Consider the following 22330-nt stretch of genomic DNA (forward strand, 5'->3'; position numbering starts at 1 on the left):
TAACGATCTTGATTATGCTATTCCTAGTGTGGCTGTTTCTTTGATGCAGGAGTTTGATGATGTATTCCCTGAAGACATCCCTAATGGATTACCACCATTAAGGGGGATTGAACATCAAATTGATCTTGTGCCCGGAGCTTCAATTCCTAACCGTCCAGCCTATAGAAGCAACCCCGAGGATTGAATAACTGTCTTCGTGGCGTTATCCTTATACTTCTCATTCGCGAATCAATATTCGTTGGGTGGGGGTTTCTGTTTTCAATAGTGCTGGTGCCTAGGTACAAGTTATCTTTGTGTCACACTCCTATCAAACATGATTTACTTGGCTTTCCAGGAATTGATGTCTTTGCATGTAGGTTACGTGACCACGTGATCACGAGGTTCGCATCAGTAATTGATTGGATCATGGTTTGTGTTACATCATGTCAATTCTCCATCAACGTCAATGGTGAGCTTGCAGGTTACTTTCAAGGGGGAAGAGGGCTGAGACAAGGGGGATCCATTGTCCCCATATTTGTTTGTCCTATGTATGGAAATCCTTTCGGGGCTATTCTGCAAGATGAGTGCCAACCAAGAATTCAAGTTCCACTGGAGATGCAAGAAGGACAAAATTTCTCATCTTTGTTAGTTAGCTGGTTGTATTGGTTTCCCTAACGAATCTAGTGAGGTTTCAGTTTTATGATCGGTGGCTAGCCTGTAGCCATCTGTTGTTTTATGTTTCTGTTATCATTGTAAATCTGCGGTATGCCCCTTATAATGTTTGTATCTTCTTCTTTTAATACATACGTCAACTTACCAAAAAAAAAGAAGGTTTTACTAATGGTGTTAGAATAGGTATAATATAAACTCAACATGGACTTCAATGTTTATATCCAAGAAAGTTTGATATTAGCATGTCTTATCTTTTTATCTTACTAATTATTAATACCTTGCTTGTTAAATGACTATCTAGATTTGTGTTATATAACACTTGGTACATTAAATGCTTGATCTATCATAGTCTTCGGCCGACATCGTTGTTATGCGAGGAACTTGATTTGTTATTAACATAAGTTAGCAATATGAATGCCTGATGATATTTATAAGTATGGTGTTACTTAGATAAGATGATTAATATGATCATGTTAATAATTTATAATGAGCTAATAACAATAAATCATCCGATTGGAACCTCCTTTGTGTGTGGTTTTCAATTGAGTAATAAAAAGAATTTATATTATATTTATTTGAAATACCATTAGTGAATCCTCTAACTTTGACATCTGTTTTATCATTATTTAATCCTTACACCAATATCATATCCCAAAACTCTCTTCAACTCCTTTTCTGTTATTATTCTCTTCAAATCTTTTTCTTTATTTGTAATTTATATAGTTAACTTCCCTATGGTTCGACCCCAGTCTTGCCGGGTTATTTATTACTTCAACATTCCTGCACTTGGGATAAGACATCAACTCTTTGATCATGTCAAGTTTTTGGTGCCGTTGCCGAGGAGGTAAGTATTGTATAAATTATATATTTCTTTTATTTTCTTTTGTTTTTACTTTTATTTGTTTTTCTAATTTCTTTTCTTTTCTTTTCTTTTGCACTTGCATGAGAGTTTGGACACATACATTAAGTTGTAGGCTTCTTAGGAAATCTTCATTTTCTTCAGAAAACATGGCCGAAGAAGATAACCAGTCAATTCATAATGAGAATAATCGTGTAAGAACATAATGTGCCGTGACTGATTCGAAAATCGGTAACAACGAATCTGACGAAAATTGGATGAAGGATGGGTCTGGTTGGATGTCTTTTGGTGTTTAGGCTGGATTATAATGATTTTTAAGGTAAATAAGATGGAGGATAGACTAGAATGATACTTTGATAAGTCGATCTGGACGTCACAAAGATAAATTTAGGATTTCGACGCCACACTCTTTGTGATTGAAGAGTGATAAGTCAGGTAGTGTTCTCCACAAAATCAATTTGGAAGAACAACTCTTAATTCTCTGAATTAAGTTGCAAATCTTGGCCAAAAGTTGATTATTACATATTTTAATACTATATTTATAATTGGAACATCCCTCCAAAGTTAGAAAAAATTCAACATGGTAGAAGTCAAGCCTAAAAAACAGACTTTGACAAACTAACCTAGATAAATTAACTAGCACATGTTTTTTGACCTTTCTAACATAAACAGACCAAATTTAAAACAACCATATGTTCTTACACAAAAGTCCAATGCAATCATGGTTGGACAACTAGAAAGAACTCGTTCTGAACTTGAAATCCACCTAGATTAGTCTTGTTTTCACATGCAATGGATGACTTTAAATTTGGGTTCAAATTCATTTGTTGTTCTTACCATAAACAACATCAATTCCTTCACTTAATTGCATATCAATCCAACTTAAAGTAGCCCAACATCAAAAGAACCATTAAGGGCTTTTCCTATCTCCAAGTTTCAATTATAGGCAAATAAACATCCTTGAACCAATTTCAAACTGATTGTTAATTTTTAACTCCGACGCAACTTCAATCATTCCAATTTGACTCGTCAAGGCCTTTTGTAGTTGTTTCGCTCTCGTTCTTGTCATTGGACCATCTGAATCCTCTTGCATATTAGATTTAGCTTTACAAGATGGATTATAATTCCCATGATGCACATCAGAACACTTAGAGACTACATGAATCCAACAAGAACAAGTGCACGATCGTGCATTGTTTTTCCTCCTGATGCATCTCATTTTAATTTAAAGCCAGGTATTATTCAACTTTTACCTACTTTTCATTGCTTAGAATTAGAAAATCCATAAGAGAATTTGAAGAAGTTTGTAACACCTATAATGACTTAAATTGTAGCATGAACACCATCAAATTAAAGCTTTTTCCATTTTCATTAAAAGATAAAGCTAAAACACGGCTACAAAATATTAGGTCAGGATCCATTCGTGCTTGGAATGAAATGCAACAACAATTTTTAAAGAAGTTTTTTCCGTCTCACAGAACAAACTCTTTCAAAAGACAAATCAGCACTTTCACTCAAAAACCAGGAGAAACATTTTACAAGTGTTGGGATAGATATAAAGACTTGCTTAATACCTGTCCTCATCATGGTTTTGAAACATAGAGATTGGTTTCACAATTTTATAAAGGGTTAACACCTAAAGATAGACCTAAAGATAGGCAAATGGTGGAATTGATGTACAATGGAACTTTTAAAAACAAAGACCCTGATGAAGCAATGGAGTATCTAGACTTGCTAGCTGAAAATGCTCAAAATTAGGACACTACAGGCACTTGTGAGGCACCAGGTAAAACTCAACCTCATACATCTAGTGGAGGCATGTACAACCTTAGGGAAGATCATGACCTCTAAATCAAATTTGCATCTTTAGCTAGAAAAGTTGAGGCACTAGAATTAAAAAAAAAAAGAATGGTCAATTAAAATTTGTGCAAGAAATTGTGTGTCAAATTTGTGAAACTAATGAACACTCAACCAATGATTGTCCAACTTTGCCTTCTTCTAATCACCCAAAATTCAGTTGGAAGAGTGGTAACAATAATGTACAAACTTCACAACCACCATTTCAAGCACATCATAATTTTCAAAATTCTCATGGATATGCACCTCCTTATGTTCCTCCTCCTAGAAGAAATCTTAAGGACACTTTATATGCATTCATTGAAAAGCAAGAGACAATCAACACTCAACTTGTTCAAAGCATGATAAATTTTAAAGATACTCTTGCAAAATTCACATATGCTCTAAGTTTTCAGGAGAAAGGTAAGTTCTCATCTCAACCACAACAAAATCCTAAAGCGCAAACACAATTCAAATGCACAATTCAAATGCAAGCAGCTCCAGAAGCCAACACATGGATCAAGTTCAATAAGTCATTACTCTCCACAGTGGTAAGGTTATTGAAAAACTAATTCTTGAACCTTGTGAGAAAGATGATGAGTCAATGTCCGAGGGTAAAGAAGGGGTTAAATCTGAACATTGCAAAGAACAGACTGATTCCCTACCAGTACTTCCATTTTCTCATGCCATGACCAAACAAAGGGAAGTCAATCACAATTCTGAAATCTTTGAAACTTTTAAAGAGAAAGAAATCGAGGAAGAAAAAGGCATCGAAAATGTTGTCATGGATCATTTATCAAAATTGACAATAGATTTGACATCTGACATCACACCAATTGAGGAATACTTTCCTTGTCAATCTCCACTTCCTATTGCTTCGATACCTTGGTCTGCTAATATCAACAATTTTCTTGCTTCAAGATTATTGCCAGCTCATTTGGATACCCAAGACAAAAGAAAGTTTTTGAGCGACGTGCAGAATGTTTATTGGGATGGCCCTTATTCAAATATTGTCATAATCAAATGTATCAAAGATGTATTTCTGACAATAAGGTTAGTGTCATTAAAGTTTTTTATTCTAAGGCATGTAGAGATCATTTCTCGTCAAAAAAGACGATTGCAAAAATCTTACAAAATAGATTCTATTGGCTTACCATGTTCAAATACTCACATGCATTCTGCAAAACCAGTGAAAATTATCAAAAGGTGGGATTTATTTCAAAGCATAGAGAGTCTTTAGATAATCTTCTATTGACTCTTAAATCTTATCATAGTGGAGATGTGCATCGTGCAATTCATGATTTATGGCCCTATTTTTATAAAGAACATGATCGACATAGTCTTGGGAATCTGACTAAAAAAGACCCTGTTTACTAGTTTTTAAGAAAACTTGATGGGAAGCCTATCCCCAACCCATAAATGGCGTTTAAGCCGTTCTTGAACATAAAACCAAAGGAAGATGTGAGCCACAATCACAACTGCTTGTACATACACATGTTTTTTTAAAAAATAATGGAAAAACACAAAAAGAGAGAGGGGGAGAGAGAGAGAGAGAGAGAGAGAGAGAGAGAGACTCTAGCTAGCATATATATAAGTGGTATGATTGCATTTTCAATTTCTCATCTATAAAATCTTCTCTTCCTTCCCTTCATTTCTACTCAACCCATACATTCAACAGATATAGAAGTGTGTAGAAATGGCAGGTTCCTCTATTCCTCAAATAAAAAATATTTGTGTTTTTGGTGGATCTAGTCCTGGAAAGAAAGAATTTTTAGAATCAGCAAATCATCTTGGTCGGGTACTAGCTGAGCGAAAGATTCATTTAGTATATGGGGGAGGCAGGCTTGGGTTAATGGGGGTTGTTTCAATAGTTGCATTTTTAGGAGGTAGTCAAGTTTTGGGGGTCGTCCCTAAAGCTTTAGCCGAAGGGGACATCATTGGAAAAACAGTTTGAGAGGAACTACAGGTCTCCACAATATCTGTAATGTTTAACCATGCTGACGCCTTCATTGCTTTACCAGGTGGTCTGGAAACTTTAGAAGAGATATTTCATATTTCCTCTTGGGCTCAACTGAACATTCACTAGAAACCTATAGGTTTACTCAATGTTAATGGTTTTTATAATACTTTACTGTCTTTTCTTGATCATGCTATGGAAAAACAATTTTTAACATTTTCAGCATGACAAATCCTCATCTTTGCTGCTACTGCTAAGCAATTGATTGATGAACTTCAATCTTTCATTCCTGTAGGTGATTCCTCTATGAGTCGACTCAATTGGTCAATCACAGAATGCTGTAAAAAGCTTAGATTGGCACCCCATTATAGAAGCTATTCCTTCCAATTCTAATCCTAAGATGGGGCAAAAGGATGAGATAGTTTGGTTGGATTCGCCAAATCACAGATTCTCGATCAAAGTAGCTTGGGAACAACTAAGACGTCATCGTCAGATGGTTGAATGGCATGACATTGTGTGGTTCAAGAATGCTGTTCCAAGACATTCATTGCTTCTATGGATGGCTGTCCAACAGAAACTCACAACTCAAGATAAACTTCATCGGTTTGGTATACATGGTCCCAATAGATGCTCACTATGTCTCCGCAACAATGAGGATCACAACCACTTGTTCTTTGAATGCTCCTATACTAAAGCGATCTGGTGGGATGTTTGTGACAGATGCGACATTCCAAGAATGACAAAAGGCTGGGATGAATGGATTCGATGGGCCACTGTCTCTTGGCATGGCAAGAGTTTCGTCAATTTTTCTCGTAAACTGAGTTTTGCAGCTACAGTGTATGATGTATGGCAAGAACGGAATGCAAGGATCTTTGCTGGAATGTCTAGAACTTCGAATTTGGTCTTTAATCAAATCGAATGTATAATTCATGATAAGCTTGATTTGATGAGGAATGTCGCACCAACAAATGAAAACAAAAGGATCCAACGAGCTTGGAGGGTGAATACCATAGATTCTTAATTTGTTAGTTAGCTGGTTGTATTGGTTTCCCTAACGAATCTAATGGGGTTTCAGTTTTATGGTCGGTGGCTAGCCTGTAGCCATCTGTTGTTTTATGTTTCTGTTATCATTGTAAATCTGGGGTATGCCCCTTATAATGTTTGTATTTTCTTCTTTTAATACATACGTCAACTTACCAAAAAAAAAACGTGACTTCCTTAAGCCAGTCCCTTCCTAGTGCTAGTGTTTACTCTTGCACCGCTTACAGCTTCTTCTTTAACAACTTATTTTGTCTCTTAATCCAATTGTGGTCATACTTCTTCGACTAGGGAATCTTCTTCTTTTGATTTTAAAATAAATAGGAATGAAACTACTGCTATGGAATCTTTTGTAACAGACAATTCTCTAGGAGCAAATTCATGTACTGATGAGTAAGAAAGTAGCTTTAAGCTAGGACACATCGAAGAGCATGTGTTAAGCATAGGCTTAGTTGCATTTGAATGAGTAAGCGATGCCATGGAATTAGCTCTTAGAGGAGGAATTACCTTTGTTATCGGAATCTGAAGCTGCTATTGAATAGGCGTAGAGGCACTGTTCACATGTCTTGTTGAAGATGGTGCAGTTTTTGCTTCTTTCTATTCTTTCTTATCCCTAGGTAGGAAAGTAGAGATTTTACCTTTTCGAGGGGTGTAAGTAACATCCCAGCACCACATCCCCGCTCGCTTGCAGCGCCATCAAATGTGAATGAGAGAGACCAGTGGGGAGCAACTTCAAGGGACTGGATGTGCATAATACCCTCATCCAGAAATTAGGTTGGGAGAGGTTGACCTTCTGCGATCGGCAATGCCACTAAATGGTCGACTAGCACTTGCCCCTTTATGGCTTTACGTCGAACATATTTGATCTCAAATTCCGATAGCAGGAGTGGCCATCTGACCATTCTACCTGGTTTTTCAAAAATTTCAACGGGTTTAGCTCAGAGACTATCGTGCCGGACTTGACAGCAGGTAGTGCCAGAATTTCTAAGCTGCCTACACGGTGGTTATGCAAGTTTTCTCGATCAACGTGTACCGAATAGTAAAGGGGGGAATCGAAAGGGTAGCTATCAGGTACGAGACAAAGCCAATACAGAGTATAACTATAAAAAAGAATAGAGCAGTGTATGGGAGAGAGCATGCCCATTATCCAAAAGCCAAAATAGTAGGCGGACAAAGCGAGAAGAGAAAACAAAAGGAGATGCCTTTATTTTATTCTCTTAGGGAATTTATTGACGGGGGCGGTCTTTCTTATGAAATAGGGCCACCAAGCCCACTTCGATTAGCTACTTAGGATTCAACACACAGAGGAGATTTCGAACATTGTCATTGTTTGACGAAAAATCTCGATAAACATAGAACAGAACTAAGGTGTGCAGCCTCAGAACAAAAACAAATTTGCAACACACAAAAGAAAGATAAAGATTTGAGATTCTTACGCTACACTCCTTCAAGCCAATGTTAAAGAATTAATATGGTGAAGAAAGAGACAACAGCGGATAACACGCATCAAGTAGAAGACGCGCATCTCTGTTAACTTCATAACTACGCTACCTTGAAAGCTTTCTTGAACGTAGCAGTTGAATTCGAATGTTCTCAAAAGTCTATCACGTATATAATTAGATGAACTCTAGATCTCGGCATCAAGACCGATAAAGAGCCTTTTACACCTAGCAAGGAAAGAAATACAAATTGCGCCTACTGACCACCTAGTTCTCTAACGGCAACCGCCCAAAAGTACTTACTTTGCCTGCACTAGCGGCAACCCAAAAGCGGAATGCTACAATATAAGGAGAAAGACGAAAAGCTTTAACAAGGGTTGAATTGAAATCCCAGGGGCACTCCCTTCTGGCGCATCCAACCCAGTAGTAGGTGCAAGTAACATGGGAGGTAGCAATAAGGGTTCTAGTTGGACTTCTTTCGGTATAGGCGTATTAGCGGAGCCCCGTCCTAATGAGGAAGACAGGGATCAATGACATTATAATATGTGCCTAGGTCCAGAGTGACTCCGACTACTTGTAGTTTATGCATTCACATATTCAAGAAAGCAATTAAATGAATCCGATGGATGGATGTTTGGCTCAAGTGCTTAAGGAAGAAAAGAAGAACTAAATGGCTCGGGCTTGAAATGGGATCTCATACTCCAGAGAGATGAACTAAACTTAGACGGGATAGAGAGTCAAGAACGCTTACTTGCTATGGGGCTTCCTCTAACGAGGGGGAAGGCTTCCTCAAGCTTGTAGTCCCTCCCTTATTCACCTGCATTGCTTGAAACATTCCCAATGGACGGATTGAAGGTGGTAGAGGAATGGATACCAAGTAAGAAGAATTGCCAATTTTAGATTACTCTTCTGTGAAGCTAGCCACACCTTCTATTGATGGACGAGCCCCTTTCGCTTAGGGGCATGGGAACAAAAAGAAGAAAGATTGACTCAAGCACTCTCGCTAGTAGTCATTTTTGAGAACCCGAAAGAGGATCCCTATCCAAATTTTCTTCATAGCTCATCGACAACGAGGCAATTGAGATCTTAAAGCTTCCGGGATCTCTTTGACAAAAGGTGCATAGGAAAAAAGGGGAATCTTGTTCATCGGGTTTGGGCTTTGCACTATTGCATGATGACTAGGGTATCATTAAAGAGAGAGAAATAATTCAATATTCTTAAATTCATCACAAAGATCGAAATGGAGACTCTCGCCGCTACCAAGAAGAAATGGAAAGTAGGGGGCCTGGTCATTCCTGTAGTTAGGGGGGTTCGGGCGTACGATATGATGACTTAGGTCCAAAGAAAAGGATTAGATGGTCGAAAGGTATGAGATTCTTGGGCTCTATCTGAATTGGATTCCCGCTAGGAAAGCATCCATGAGTTCCCATTGCTCCCACCTCCTTTACTGGTGAACTGGCGAAGAAAGAATCACAGCCACAAGGTATATTGATCTCGAATCATCCATTCCAATTTGAAACTTGGCTCCTCTCACTTTAAAAAGGAACTAAATAACCTAAAGTATGCTTCCATATGCGTCTGGTTTTGTTAAAAAACTTCAACTAACTCACCTGGCTAAAAAAGGCCGGAAGTCAGAGTGTTGGTGATACAAAATGGACCTAGAGGGGCTTGGGACATTTAAGGAGCATGAAGGACAGCCTTTAATTCATCTAGTTCAGGTCTATGAAGAGCCCAATTCCTGTGGAACAAAGGGTTGATGTGTCTGACCCAATACCAGCCTTGTTAGGCTTGTTAGTTTTTCCTATTGCTACAAGGATAAAAAGTCAGTAATTTATTCTCCTAATTAAGTAATGAAGTTGACCATATCTTATTCCTAAAGAGGGGAGGGCTATTTAATGCTTTTCCTAACTTAGGAAGGAAAGTAATTACATGAGCAACAAAGGAAATTTGTTTTCTTATTTGTCTAAGTTAAACAAGGAAATCCAAGCTAATCAAGGACATCAATGGGGGGGCAGCAACACAAATTTTTTAAATCAGATTTTTCCTAGTTTATTTAAGACTTCTTGAGGGTGACAAATCTTATTCTAGCATATCTAGCATGATAATTTTTGGATTTTTATTATTTTTATTACTTATTTGGGTTATTATTACTTATTTGGGTCAATTGTAAGTGGGCTTCAAATAAGTCCACCTAAGGGGGATCCATTAGGGTTTCTTTAAGACTAGAATCAGTATAAATAAAGGCATAACCAAACATGTAAGGTTACGCAATTTTCATATCAATAAACTTCTTTGCTGCACTTATTGTGTGCTGGTGGGATAATCTCCCTTCCTTGGTTCTCTAAAGAACTGAAAATGACTTATCGAAGAACAACTATCTTCGTGGCGTCATCCTTATACTTATCTTTCACGAATCAATATTTGTTAGGTGGGGGTCTCCATTTCCAATAGTGCTGGTGCCTAGGTACAAGTTATCTTTGTGTCACACTCCTATCAAACTTGATTTACTTGGCTTTCCTGGAATTGATGTCTTTGCGTGTGGGTTGCATGACCATGTGATCATGAGGTTCGTATAAGTTAGTGAGCAATCCGAGCGTTGCAGTCTTTCTGTGAAGCATAGTTTTGGCTGCTTTACTGGCCGAAATGGTTGCTTCCAGGATATAATAGTGATTGGTTATCTACTTAGAACCTATATATATCCCATCTTTCTGTAACGAAAAGCGTTCTCATAAAAGAATAAGAAGTGTAAGTAGATGCCACTTTCGCTTTGAGAGCTTAATCAAACATCTCCCACTATCTTTTCCTTATTCTCTAACCAATTATTCGATTTCATGGTTTTGGATTCTCGTATAAAAAAAACCTCGTGTAACTATGCCACAACTTACTTCATCGCCAAGATCTTTACAAACGTTAGAGCAGAGTGGGAACGATCGTGGCCTAGAGTTTAGGAGAGAGAGACTTGGAGGAGCTTTCTCTCAACTGGCCTACGGATATTCTTGGTGTTGAATAGGCCCCTTGAGTTTGTAAAGCTGAATCCTCATCCCGATCCCGCTTAAAAGAGAATCAAATGGCTTGCTCAACACACATGTTTCGAAAAACGTCTTTTTCGGGAGGTGAAAGACACAAACAAAGAAAGTGATTAATCATGTCCTATTCCCCTCTAAATGCTCGTGTACTCAAGGGCTTTCAAAAGCAATTCTCGAGGTGAAGGAAGCGCAAGCAAGTCTTACTGGCTTTAAGAGAGGGTGCCCCTATAGGCCAGTTCTTTAGCCTGGTAAAAAAGAATGCTTTGGTGACTTGAAAATGAACCACATGTGCAGATGCCGCTGCATAGGAATCAGCCTCAAGCAGGCACAAATGGTATAGAGCAAAATCTACAAGCAAAGGGGCATGGCATATAGAGCAAGCATAAAAGCCTAAAGAGCAGGCAGCAAAGCATAGAGAGCAAGTTCAAAGGCTTGAAAAAGCACCAACCATTACTCCTTTAACAAGTGTCACCATCCTAAGAAAAGAAAAGGCAAGTCATTAAAGTGGTCATGTGAGTGTGATGTGCCAATTAAACTTTTATGTACAACCCCCATGATGCGAACCTCATGATAACATGGTCACGCAACCCATACTCAAAGACATCGATTCCCGGAAAGCCAAGCAAATCAGGTTTGATAGCAGTGTGACACAAAGATAACTTGTACCTAGGCACCAACACTATTGGAAATGAAAAACCCCCACCCAATGAATATTGATTCGCAAACGAGAAGTATAAGGATGAAGCCACGAAGACAGTTCTTCGATAAGTCGTTTTTCAGTTCTTTAGAGAACAATAGAAGGGAGATTATCTCACCAACACACACACAAAGTGTGACAAACAAGAAGTTTTTATTAATCTGAATTGCCTAGCTTACATGTCTGGTTATGCCTTTATTTATACTAACTCTAGACTTAAATAAACCCTAATGGACCCCCCTTAGGTGGACTTATATTAAGCCCATTTAAAATTGACCCAAATAAGTAATAATAACCCAAAGATTAAGAACAAAATAATAAAAATCTGAAAATTACCATCCTAAATTTGCAAGAATTAGATTTTTCACCATTAAAAAGTTCCAAATAAACTAGAAAATCTGATCTGAAGGTAGAATTTATTCTGAAGTCTTCTTTCCTTTTTGTTGCTAGGAATCCTTGTAAGAAAAAGATTCTGAAATAATTATGAATCCTTGCCACACTTGGAAATTATGTTGCAGCTCATTAAAGATCTTTGTAAAATTAGTAGATTTCCAAAATAAGCTACCATATCCTTTTAGAAAAAGAATCCTAGCCAAATAGGAAATCCACAAGTCAAAAGGAAGTAAATAACAAAAATCGTATAGCCTCTGTTGACCCGTGTTTCGATGCCTTCCCAAACTCTGATTGACTTGAAATTTTTAAAAAGGTAGGAAAACATGTCAAGAGACTCCATGTAAACTTTCAGCTCGATCCAATGGTCGAATTGAGAATTATGACTGTTGCTGTAAAACTGGATAGTTGCACTTTTCACGTTAAAATCCGAATTTGTCCTTGCCTGGATCGTATCATTCCCTCTCTTCAAGATGATTCGTCCTCGAATCACCAACAAGTCACCAACAAGTTAAATGGACAATTCCTTACCCTCCTTTTGAAGCCTTTGGAGTTCTTTTCTTGCCAACAATCGTCGCCAACAACTTTGAAAGAAAGTTGCAGCCGTTCTATTTTGTATATTTGGCTAGGATTCTTTTCCTAAAAGGATGTGGCAGCTTATTTGGAAATCTCCTAATTCTCTAAAGATCTTTAATGGGCTGCAACATAGTTTCCATGTGTCACAAGGATTTATAAATGTTTTAGAATCCTTTTCTTACAAAGATTTCTTATTCATCCTAGCTACAAAAAGGAAAGAAGACTTCAGAATAAATTCTACCTTCAGATCAGATTCCTAGTCTATTTGGGACTTTTTCATGGTGACAAATCTGATTCTAGCATATTTAGGATATTAATTTTGGATTTATTATTGTTAGTATTATTTTCCTCTTAGTTTATAGTTTATTTATATTATTTGGGTTTAAGTGTAAGTGAGCATCATATAAGTCCACATAAGGGGTCCATTAGGGTTTATTTTAGTTTGGAGTCACTATAAATAAGGGCATAAGCAGACATGTAACGCTAGACAATTCAGATCAATAAACTTCTTGTTTGCTGCACTTTGTGTGTGTGTGTTGGTGAGATAATCTGCCTTCCTTGGTTCTCTAAAGAACTGAAAACGACTTTTCGAAGAACAACTGACTTCATGGCGTCATCCTTATACTTCTCGTACGCGAATCAATATTTGTTGGGTAAGGGTTTCCGTTTCCAATAGTGCTGGTGCTTAGGTACAAGTTATCTTTGTGTCACGCTCCTATCAAACCTGATTTATTTGGCTTTCCGGGAATTGATGTCTTTGCGTGTGGGTTGCGTGACTACATGATCACGAGGTTCACATCACCCACATGTGACTTTCAACTAAACTAAACTTAAAGAAAAACTATTTCAGTCAGCTTAGCACCAATCAAGAATTCCCGATCAGATAAAATTGAAAATATGGTGGAAGAAGGTTAAAAAATACAAGAGGATTTCTATCATCAGGATTAAGATAGCAATTTATGATTCATTAGAATCAATCTCACTTCATGCCATTAGAAGCAAAGATTTTGAATCCTAGGTTTAACTGTCTTCTTATGAGAGTCTTACGATTTAATGCTAGTGTGAAGATTGGAATGTGGAGCCTAATGAGATTAGCTTGAGGCTAGAGCCTAGAAGGAAATGTTAGTGATGTGCCATGAATGATTCAAAAATCAGCAACAATGAGTCTAACAAAAATGGATGAAGGATGGGTCTGCTTGTGTTGTCTTTCTTTTGGTGTTTAGGCTGGATTATAGTGATTTTAAGGCAAATAAGATGGAGGATAGACTAGAATGATACTTTGATAATTCGATCTGAACACCACAAAGATCAATCTAGGATTTTGACGTCACACTCTTTGTGATTGAAGAGTGATAAGTTAGGTAGGGTTCTTCACAAAATCAATTTGGAAGAAAAACTCTTAATTCTCTTAATTAAGTTTCAAATCTTGGCCAAAAGTGTCTTTTTACATATTCTGATACTATATTTATAATTGGAACATCCCTCCATAATTAAAAAAATTCAACATGACAGAAGTCAAGTCAAAAAATTAGACTTTGACAAAACAGCTAGACAAATTTAACTAGCAGACATTTTCTTACTTTAATTGAAACATAAACAGACCAAATTTAAAATGACTATAACTTTTTGCACAAAAATCCAATGCAATCATGGTTGGACAATCTAGAAAGATCATGTTCTGAACTTGAAATCCACCTAGATAAGTCTTGTTTTCACATGCAATGGATGACTTCAAATTGGGTTCAAATTCATCTACTATTCTGACCGTAAACAGCATCAATTTCTTCACTTATTTGCATTATCAATCCCAAACTCAAGTAGCCCAACATCAAAAGAACCATTAAGAGCTTTTTCCATCTACAAGTTGCTAATTTTTAACTCCGATGCAACTTCAATCATTCCAATTTGAATCGTAAAGGTCCTTTGTAGTTGTTTCGCTCTCGCTTTTGTCATTGGACCATTTGAATCCTCTTGTATATTAGATTTAGCTTTACGAGATAGATTATAATTCCCATGATGCACATCAGTTAGTGAACTTGGTCTAACTATCTTCTTTACTTTATAGGAGTGGAAGCAAAAAGATTTGGGGTTGAAGTCAGATGCATCCTAATGAGAATTTCCATTTGCATTACTAGAAACAAGATGGGCATAAACTTAAAAGTACCTGAGATTCCTTTTTTCCATAGCACCCCCTTTCTATAGGAATGTAATCGTAGGGAGATTTCGCCCCGTCTACGTGTCATAGATCTTCTTTTTTTATACCCATAGTAATTCAATATATGGTAAAAGAGTTTCGCAATAGGAAATTCCTGAATTGCATTTCCTCTAACTGGGAATGAAGATTTTATAGCTTTGTGAACGGCCAGATAGAGCTTTTACGCATGAAGTTAGTTTTCTTACAAGAGCAGATAGGCTTACAGCGGATACGATAAGACTGGTTATTAACTCAGAAACAACAACGCATTTATTAGTAGCATTCGATGCATCAAGGAATTCCTCTCCTCAAAAGATAGCAGGCGATTTGTTTTAAAAAGAAGGGGCTGCCTTGGATCAAACTCTATTAAATGGGGTTTGGGGCTGAGACTACTGGAACTCGTCTTTTTCAGCTTTAAGAGAGGCCCTTATAGAGCTGACAAGGAAGTTCACTCCAGAAGAAAAAAGAGTCGTTACGCTGCATCTAATAAAATTAGTAAGGCGATGGAACTTCTTAACCCTTATAGAGCCCACAATCGGATGCTAGAGAATAAGCCAATAACAATCGAAAGGGCAGGGACTTCTTATTCTTAGGCGCCTGTTTGATATTTGATATAAGGGCTTGTTTTCAAGCTAAGGGCGATACAAATTTTTCATTAACAAATTTGACTGATTCTTACTTCTTTGTACTCTCATAGCCATAGCAATCAGGTAATCGACCCATTTTGAAAAAAGAGCAAGCCCCCCTCAGCAAATAAGGGTGTTTAATAATTTAACCTACTGCCTTATCTATCTCTACTAAAAAACTTCTGTCACCTGATGGAATCTCGACTTGGGTGAGTGTGGAACATGCCTCAATAGCCCCGCGGCATTTTCTCGATCAAGATGAGGTGACGTCTAGGGCCACTAGTTAGTTTGAGTACTAGCCGTGGTGCTTGGGGTGGACCGCTTAGCCTGAGCCAAGGGGCCATACCGTACACTTCACAAGGGAGCCACTTTGCCAGAGCGTGTTATGTTAAGCTCTAAATTCAAGAGTTTTCTTTTATGAATTTTTCATAAAGATTCGAAAATCTTTCTTCTTTCATTCTGGAAGAAGGGGTTGGCGAGGTGTGCAGCAGGGGAAACGGTGAATGATGGGGGTTGGTTGGAACCAGCTCGGCTACTTGACTTGCCGTTTCATCAAATGAGTGAAATAAAGAAAATGATGAAGTCATTCATATCTTTACTCGGTTGGAGTATTGCCCCGAGTGCGGAGCAAGATTGAAAGCATTCTAGGATCTTAAGTAGATCTCCTTTCGGGTGGACATTTCCATATGGATCTGTTAGTCCTGTTTCTCTTTGAAAAAGAGCATAACGAGCTAGCTTTCTGATCCCCAAACTCTCTGTTCAAGTTCCAGGTAAGCTGGAATTGGCTGCTCATCTTTCTTTCCAGGCCAATTCATTCCAAATTGGAAACTCTCAAGGAAACTTCCTACTCAATTAAGGGCATGCATTTATAGCTGCCAAGCAGGATTCCACAGCCCGGGCATTCAATCTGCTTCTTTCTTTCTGACATCTTGATTCAAACAAATTCTTATCTACTATGTGATGGTGATGTCCAATCGTTATTCTATATGATGAGTGATAGCTGACAGGTCAATGGTCTCTTTCTCAGCTAGCTACCTTAATAGGAAGTAAAAGCCAGTTCAATCAGTACTTCGGATGACTTTCAAGTGGGAATAGACTTCCTAAGACAAGTCAAGGACTCTAAACCACACATGAATTCGTTTTGCATTATAAAAGACAAGACACCTCCATACTTCCTCTGGTACAAGGGACCAAGAAGACCATGTTCATGCTATCAGCCATAAAGCTAAGAAAGGCTTTTAGAAGAAATGCCCATATTAATACCCTTGCTTGACTTTCTCTTCTTCGTTTTACTATTTTAGGTCCCAATCTTTGTTAAAAAACTTAGTTAGCTGGGCTTTTTCATGTTCCCGAAAGAAACTAATTGGCATATGATGTGATATGCTCAACACAAGTACCTTGGACTCTACTTTCTAGATTGATCTTTAGCTGAAAGACCCTTGCTCCTGTTCCTGAAACGAATTAGTGTTGATTAGCTGTCATATTCGGTCAAATGGTACATTCAGAAGGTGTGAAATTGCCTGTGTGGAGTTTCCGTTCTCTTCTGGAAGAAAGGTTCACAGAATTGCAAATTGCATAACATAAGAAGTGCCTGAAAGCCGGTCGACTTTTTTTATAAAGCGAACAAATGGAACTGAACTACTAGCAATCTATGGGAATGATTAAATAAGTCTGATTCCTCTCGGCGACACTCTGCTCATGGTAAGGTAAGTTGAATGTGAACTCTTCTTGGTTGTTAGCTCAAAAGGAGTGAAGTCCGCCTATCAATCATAATAAAAGTATGCCCTCTCTTTTATCAACTCTGAATTCATGGTCGAATGTGAACTAGGAATAAGCAGTCTTAGCTGCAGTTGCCGTTGAAGGAGTAAGCACAACTATTCAATCCGATCGCTGCTAGAAAGCTAGAAAGCTCTCTCAAACGTTAAAAGACAAATAAGTAGTGGATCACGGCGCAACGTAGTGAGATTTAATTAAGCGGAATAGGCTGTGATAGCAGATAATGAAAAGAAAGGTTGGCAGTGAAAGTTGGTTGCATTTGAGATGCTTTCATCGGCCTAGCCTTTTGAATCATAAATTGACGTGGATAGAGGCATTGCGCTGCAAGAGAATCCGCAATTGGGGAATAAAATGCATAGAATCCGATGCACTCAAAAAGCAGTGAAGGAAGTTACGGATTAGCTAATCTAGGGGTTCCCGGCTCGAAGGAAAGAAAGAAATAGAACGGAAAGTGAAGAGGGAATGCTTTGTGCCCAAAAACTAAGACTTCACCTGATCGGCAACCCTAGGATTCCTAGTGAAAACTACACCTTCATCTCGATCAAAGGTGGGATCCCAGATCGCTTAAAGCTTCCTATTCGCCTTTCAGAGGGTCCCTCGTTGATAGATAGGGGCAATCTCAAGGTAGACAGGACTAAGACTATTCTGCGACAGCTCTTCTTTTCGTCCCACTTCTAGATTGAACCACCTGAAAACATCACTTGGCTATGGTGACTCTGTGATTGGCTCTTGCTTTCTCACTCATTGATCAAGGGAAGAGGGTCGGGCACTTGAAAGCTATCGCTTGAGATAAAGAACATATAGGTACAGAGCCCTTTCGGTAGGGGTTACTACAAGATTTCACAGTTTTACCAACGGAAATATTTTGTTGGTATGTGATTAAGAGTTTATTGGTAATTTATTTACCGACGTCCTCACCAACAGAATACGTCCGTCGGCTTTCTGTTCGTCGGTAATACCATCGTTCGTCGCTACATCGGTCGGCAAAATAAAAAAACATTTGCAGATGGTTTTACAGACAGAAATTGCGCGCATAAAAAAAATCCCGCTTGAAATATACCAACGGATTTATCCCGTCAGTGATAGTGTGACATATCGACGGATACATACCGTCGGTAAAGTTGTCGGTGAGTTTTGAAATACCAACCGAAGATATCTGTCTGTACATTCATCGGTCGTTGTGGCAAGTACTATCAAATGCCAACGGATTAAGTCCGTCAGTAAAGTTGTCGGTGACTGTGGCAGCTATTGTCAAATGCCGACAGATATATTCCGTCGGTAAAACTCTCTGTGATTATTTTTAAATATGTTTTTAAAACATTATTTAGAATACATAATATAAAATTATATAAATTAATGGTAATAAAAACCAATTATGCAAATAAAATTTTTATTAAACATCAAAAACAAAAAGGAAATAAAGTTAAATATTCATTACAAACTGAATGTGTTTCAAAAAAATAGTAAATGAACTATTAAAGGTAAATAATATTTATTACAAATTAATATAAAGGTGGAGGAGGAGGAGGCTAATGGTTATACGACCAAAAAGGATGAGGCGCACATGTATCACCACTCTGTGATGCTATGTTCATGACCATTTCACGAAACTGTTCATGATCCGCCTTTTATTGTGCATGCTCCGCTTTGAGTTGTTCATACTCCGTTGATAGGTGGTTGTATTTTTCGGTGAGCTGAGCCGTGTGTTGCTGTAAGGCCACAAACTCCTTAGATTGGATGCTCGATACTAATTGGGAGCTCCCAACGGTTGAAACACTATGGGCTGCCCACAAGTTCTCGGTTGTAGTGTTGGAGAGCTCGTAAACACGATTTTTATCAAGTTCACCAGACGATCCAACCTCCATCCACAAATCCAGATTGAATTTCAAATGAGTTAAAGGATCGTCCCCATATCTCTCCCTCAACCGACTATTATAGATCTCATGAAAATAAAAATAAAAGTAATCATCATATTCAATTCAATAAAAATAATAACTTACAAAATAAAATGGTTGAACAAACATACCACGAAGTGTTGAGCACGGTTGTCAATGAACTGTTGCGCCCCTTTATGGCGGTCTTGACTCCGCACGTGCGTCTCCACAAACAGATCCATCGGGTTTGGCTCACGTCCAAGAGACGTAACCTATAATGAAAAAAGATTAATTAATAACAAATTAATTTATATATTTCATTTAAATTAATCTTACCATCCATTTCACATATGCAGCAAATGGAATGGAGCCGCTGGTGTGCGTTGTCATCGAGCCATGAATTGGTCGATTCTGGTTGCCAGCACCAGACTGTGAGCATCGTGTGAACCGGTCAGACGTCACGTGCTAAAGATAGCGCGGCCATATATCTTTCGGGATGTATATCGATTTGAAATCCTTCCAAACCACCACGTCGTTTCAGCTTTGGAGACCCTTATCTCCCGCAATTTTTTTTGCCTTTTTTTTATGATTCATACCTAAAAATCACGCAACCTACTTCCATAGCGAGAAATTAGATGTTGAAGCATAAAATTTTTTCTAAAAAAATCTTGTATTGTTTTCGATGTTACCTAGTCGCCACGTAATTTTCCCACACCCTCCTCACAACTTTGTCATGTGCCCTGTCCCAGGCGAATTTGTGCCATGTATAAATAATTAGATAAATAAAAATAATAATTTATTTACAATTATATTAATAAATTATTAGAAATAAGCTGGAAATTAGAAATTAACACCAACCTCAAATCTGTTAAACCATGCATCGATTTGAGGTATCCATTCAGGATGTCTAGATACCTGACTCCATTGAAATAATGAAATTTCTATCGACGATTTAAACGCTGATGATATTACTTTGGGTGGCCTCCATGTTTGTGAACCTGAAAATAAATTAAATTAATAAAATATTGATTAGTTGTTCATAAATTATGTTATAATTTAAAAGAAAAAACTAAAACGTTAACAAACTTACATTGAAAGGTCGTTCTTCCACTGTGCCTCGTACTTGCGGGTGAATTGATTCCGCTGCGAAGGCACGCCACCTCTGCGCCGTGAACCCGCGCTGTAAAAAGTAGCATCGGTTGACGGCGCAGGTGGCGTAGGTGCCTCTTCTTGAGAGGCACCTAAGGATACGTCATTCACGCTGCTAGAAGAACTAGTCGCGACCATATGTGAGCGACGAGCTGTGGTTTTCGTTCTACGCATCTACACAATTGTATATGAATAATTATATAATTAAATTCGAATGTTAAAAAATATTCGACAACACCTCCCCTATACTAGATACTACCCAGATTCACAAACTTACAAATATTGACAAAAGCCACAACCAATTGACTCCATCTATACTAATATTGTATATAACATAACATCTATACATATAACATTCATACTAATTACAAGGTATATTCAACATTAACAATTATAATTCAACAAATTATTCAATCATTATATAAATACAAACAATACACAATATTCAATAAATTCAACAAAAACTCTAGACTAACAATTAAAATTAATGCAAATAATTAAACATAAATCATGCAATAATGTAGTAAAATTACTAATTATTCCAACATATTCAATTACTTATTCTAAGGTAAATTCAACATTAACAATTATAATTCAACAAATTATTCAATAATTATGCCAATACAACAATAAAATATATCCAAAAAATTCAAAAAAAAAACTATAGACTTTAGGAATGAAATATGCTTACCTTAATAATGTGTTTATTTCAAGACATTATATACATTATAAAAATACACCAAAACAAAAAACATAACAAAAATAAAAATAGCTAAAATAAAAAAAAATCCTAAAGTAAAATGAAATAAAGGAAACACTTACCTTTTAATTTGATGAAGATTCAAAAATAAAACTAGTAACCTTTGCAGAAATCTTGAAGGACATGAGAGGAAAAAAATCAAAGAAGAGGGGAAATTAAGAACGGAGGAGATGAAAAAATGAACTGAAGAGGCAGTTGCTAGCATTATAGGGTAGTTTTACTGACGGATTCACCGACGGAAATTAAAAATAATATTATTTTAATTTATTCCGTCGATAAAGTTTCGAAAATCTGTCGGTAATTTTTGAATTTCGCACCAACGTTTTGTATTACCCTCCATATTTTTTACAGTCCGTCGGTAATTCCGTCGGCAAAATGACGCAGTCAGTTAATGCACCGCTCTTTGGAATTCGCTCAGTCCGTCAGTAATGTTGTCAGTAATAGTGACTTGCAGACAACATACCGATGGAAGTGTGTCCGTCAATACAGACATCAGTGATAGTGGCAGTTCAAGTAATTATTTTTCAACTCTCTGTGAAATGCCGACGGACGTTTGTCCATCGGTATGGATGTCGGTGATAGTGGCATTTCAAGTAATTATTTTGATTGCTAAACTGTCCATTGCAAAAACAATAACAACATTGCTTAAACAATACATAAACTTATAAAATAATTATTTCATGTTACAACATATATCATCCATAATATATATTACATGAAAAAATGTTTTACACAAGGCTTCATTCTAATCGTTAGTTCGAATTTTCTTCTTCTTCGTTGTCAATTGAATAGTCATCACTTCATCACAATCTTCAATATGGATATCATCATCTTCATCGACATTTGCTTGCCCGCTAGAGTTCAAAACAACATTCAACTCCTCTGCATCAACATCAACAAGACTATCATTGAAAACATGAAAATTTGAATTTTCTTCCAAGTCAATCGAAGGAGCAACTCGATATGGTTCAACCAACTCATTAACTTGAAAGACTTTATCTCGCACACTTGTATTTTCGTTCTCATCCTGAACAAGCTCGACACAACCCCTGAGTTTTGTTTTTAAAACGGACAACCAATCCACTCTTGATTGATCCTTTCTAAAAGAAGAGGTGTATGTGTAATAAACTTGTTAACATTACTTTGCGAAAACAAAGACATCGTTTACGTTGCAGAGTCTAGCTTTTGAGTTGATTTCGACCAGAACATAGTGCGGATCAACTTTGATTCCTCTGTCAGTCGTGTCATACCAATAGCATTTGAATAGAAACACTCTATTCTGCTCGCTATGATATTGCAGTTCGACGACCTCTTCTAATCTACCATAGTAGTCAACTTCTAACTCACTACTAATCAATCCCTTAACATAAATACCGCTGTTGTATGTCTTTCTTCCATGCCCATATTCTTCAGTATGGAAAACATATCTATTGACAAAATACCCGTTGTAGCATTTAACTTTTCTTTCAGGGCCTAGGCTTA

The 22330-nt window shown here is 37.4% G+C and overlaps 1 pseudogene; it reads left to right on the top strand.

Annotated features, from left to right (window-relative positions):
- The window catches only part of LOC133691743 (uncharacterized), a 63579-nt pseudogene that overhangs the window by 14039 nt on the left and 27210 nt on the right, over positions 1 to 22330 (top strand).

Source organism: Populus nigra, chromosome 4 (assembly GCF_951802175.1).
Source record: "Populus nigra chromosome 4, ddPopNigr1.1, whole genome shotgun sequence".
Lineage (NCBI taxonomy): Eukaryota > Viridiplantae > Streptophyta > Magnoliopsida > Malpighiales > Salicaceae > Populus > Populus nigra.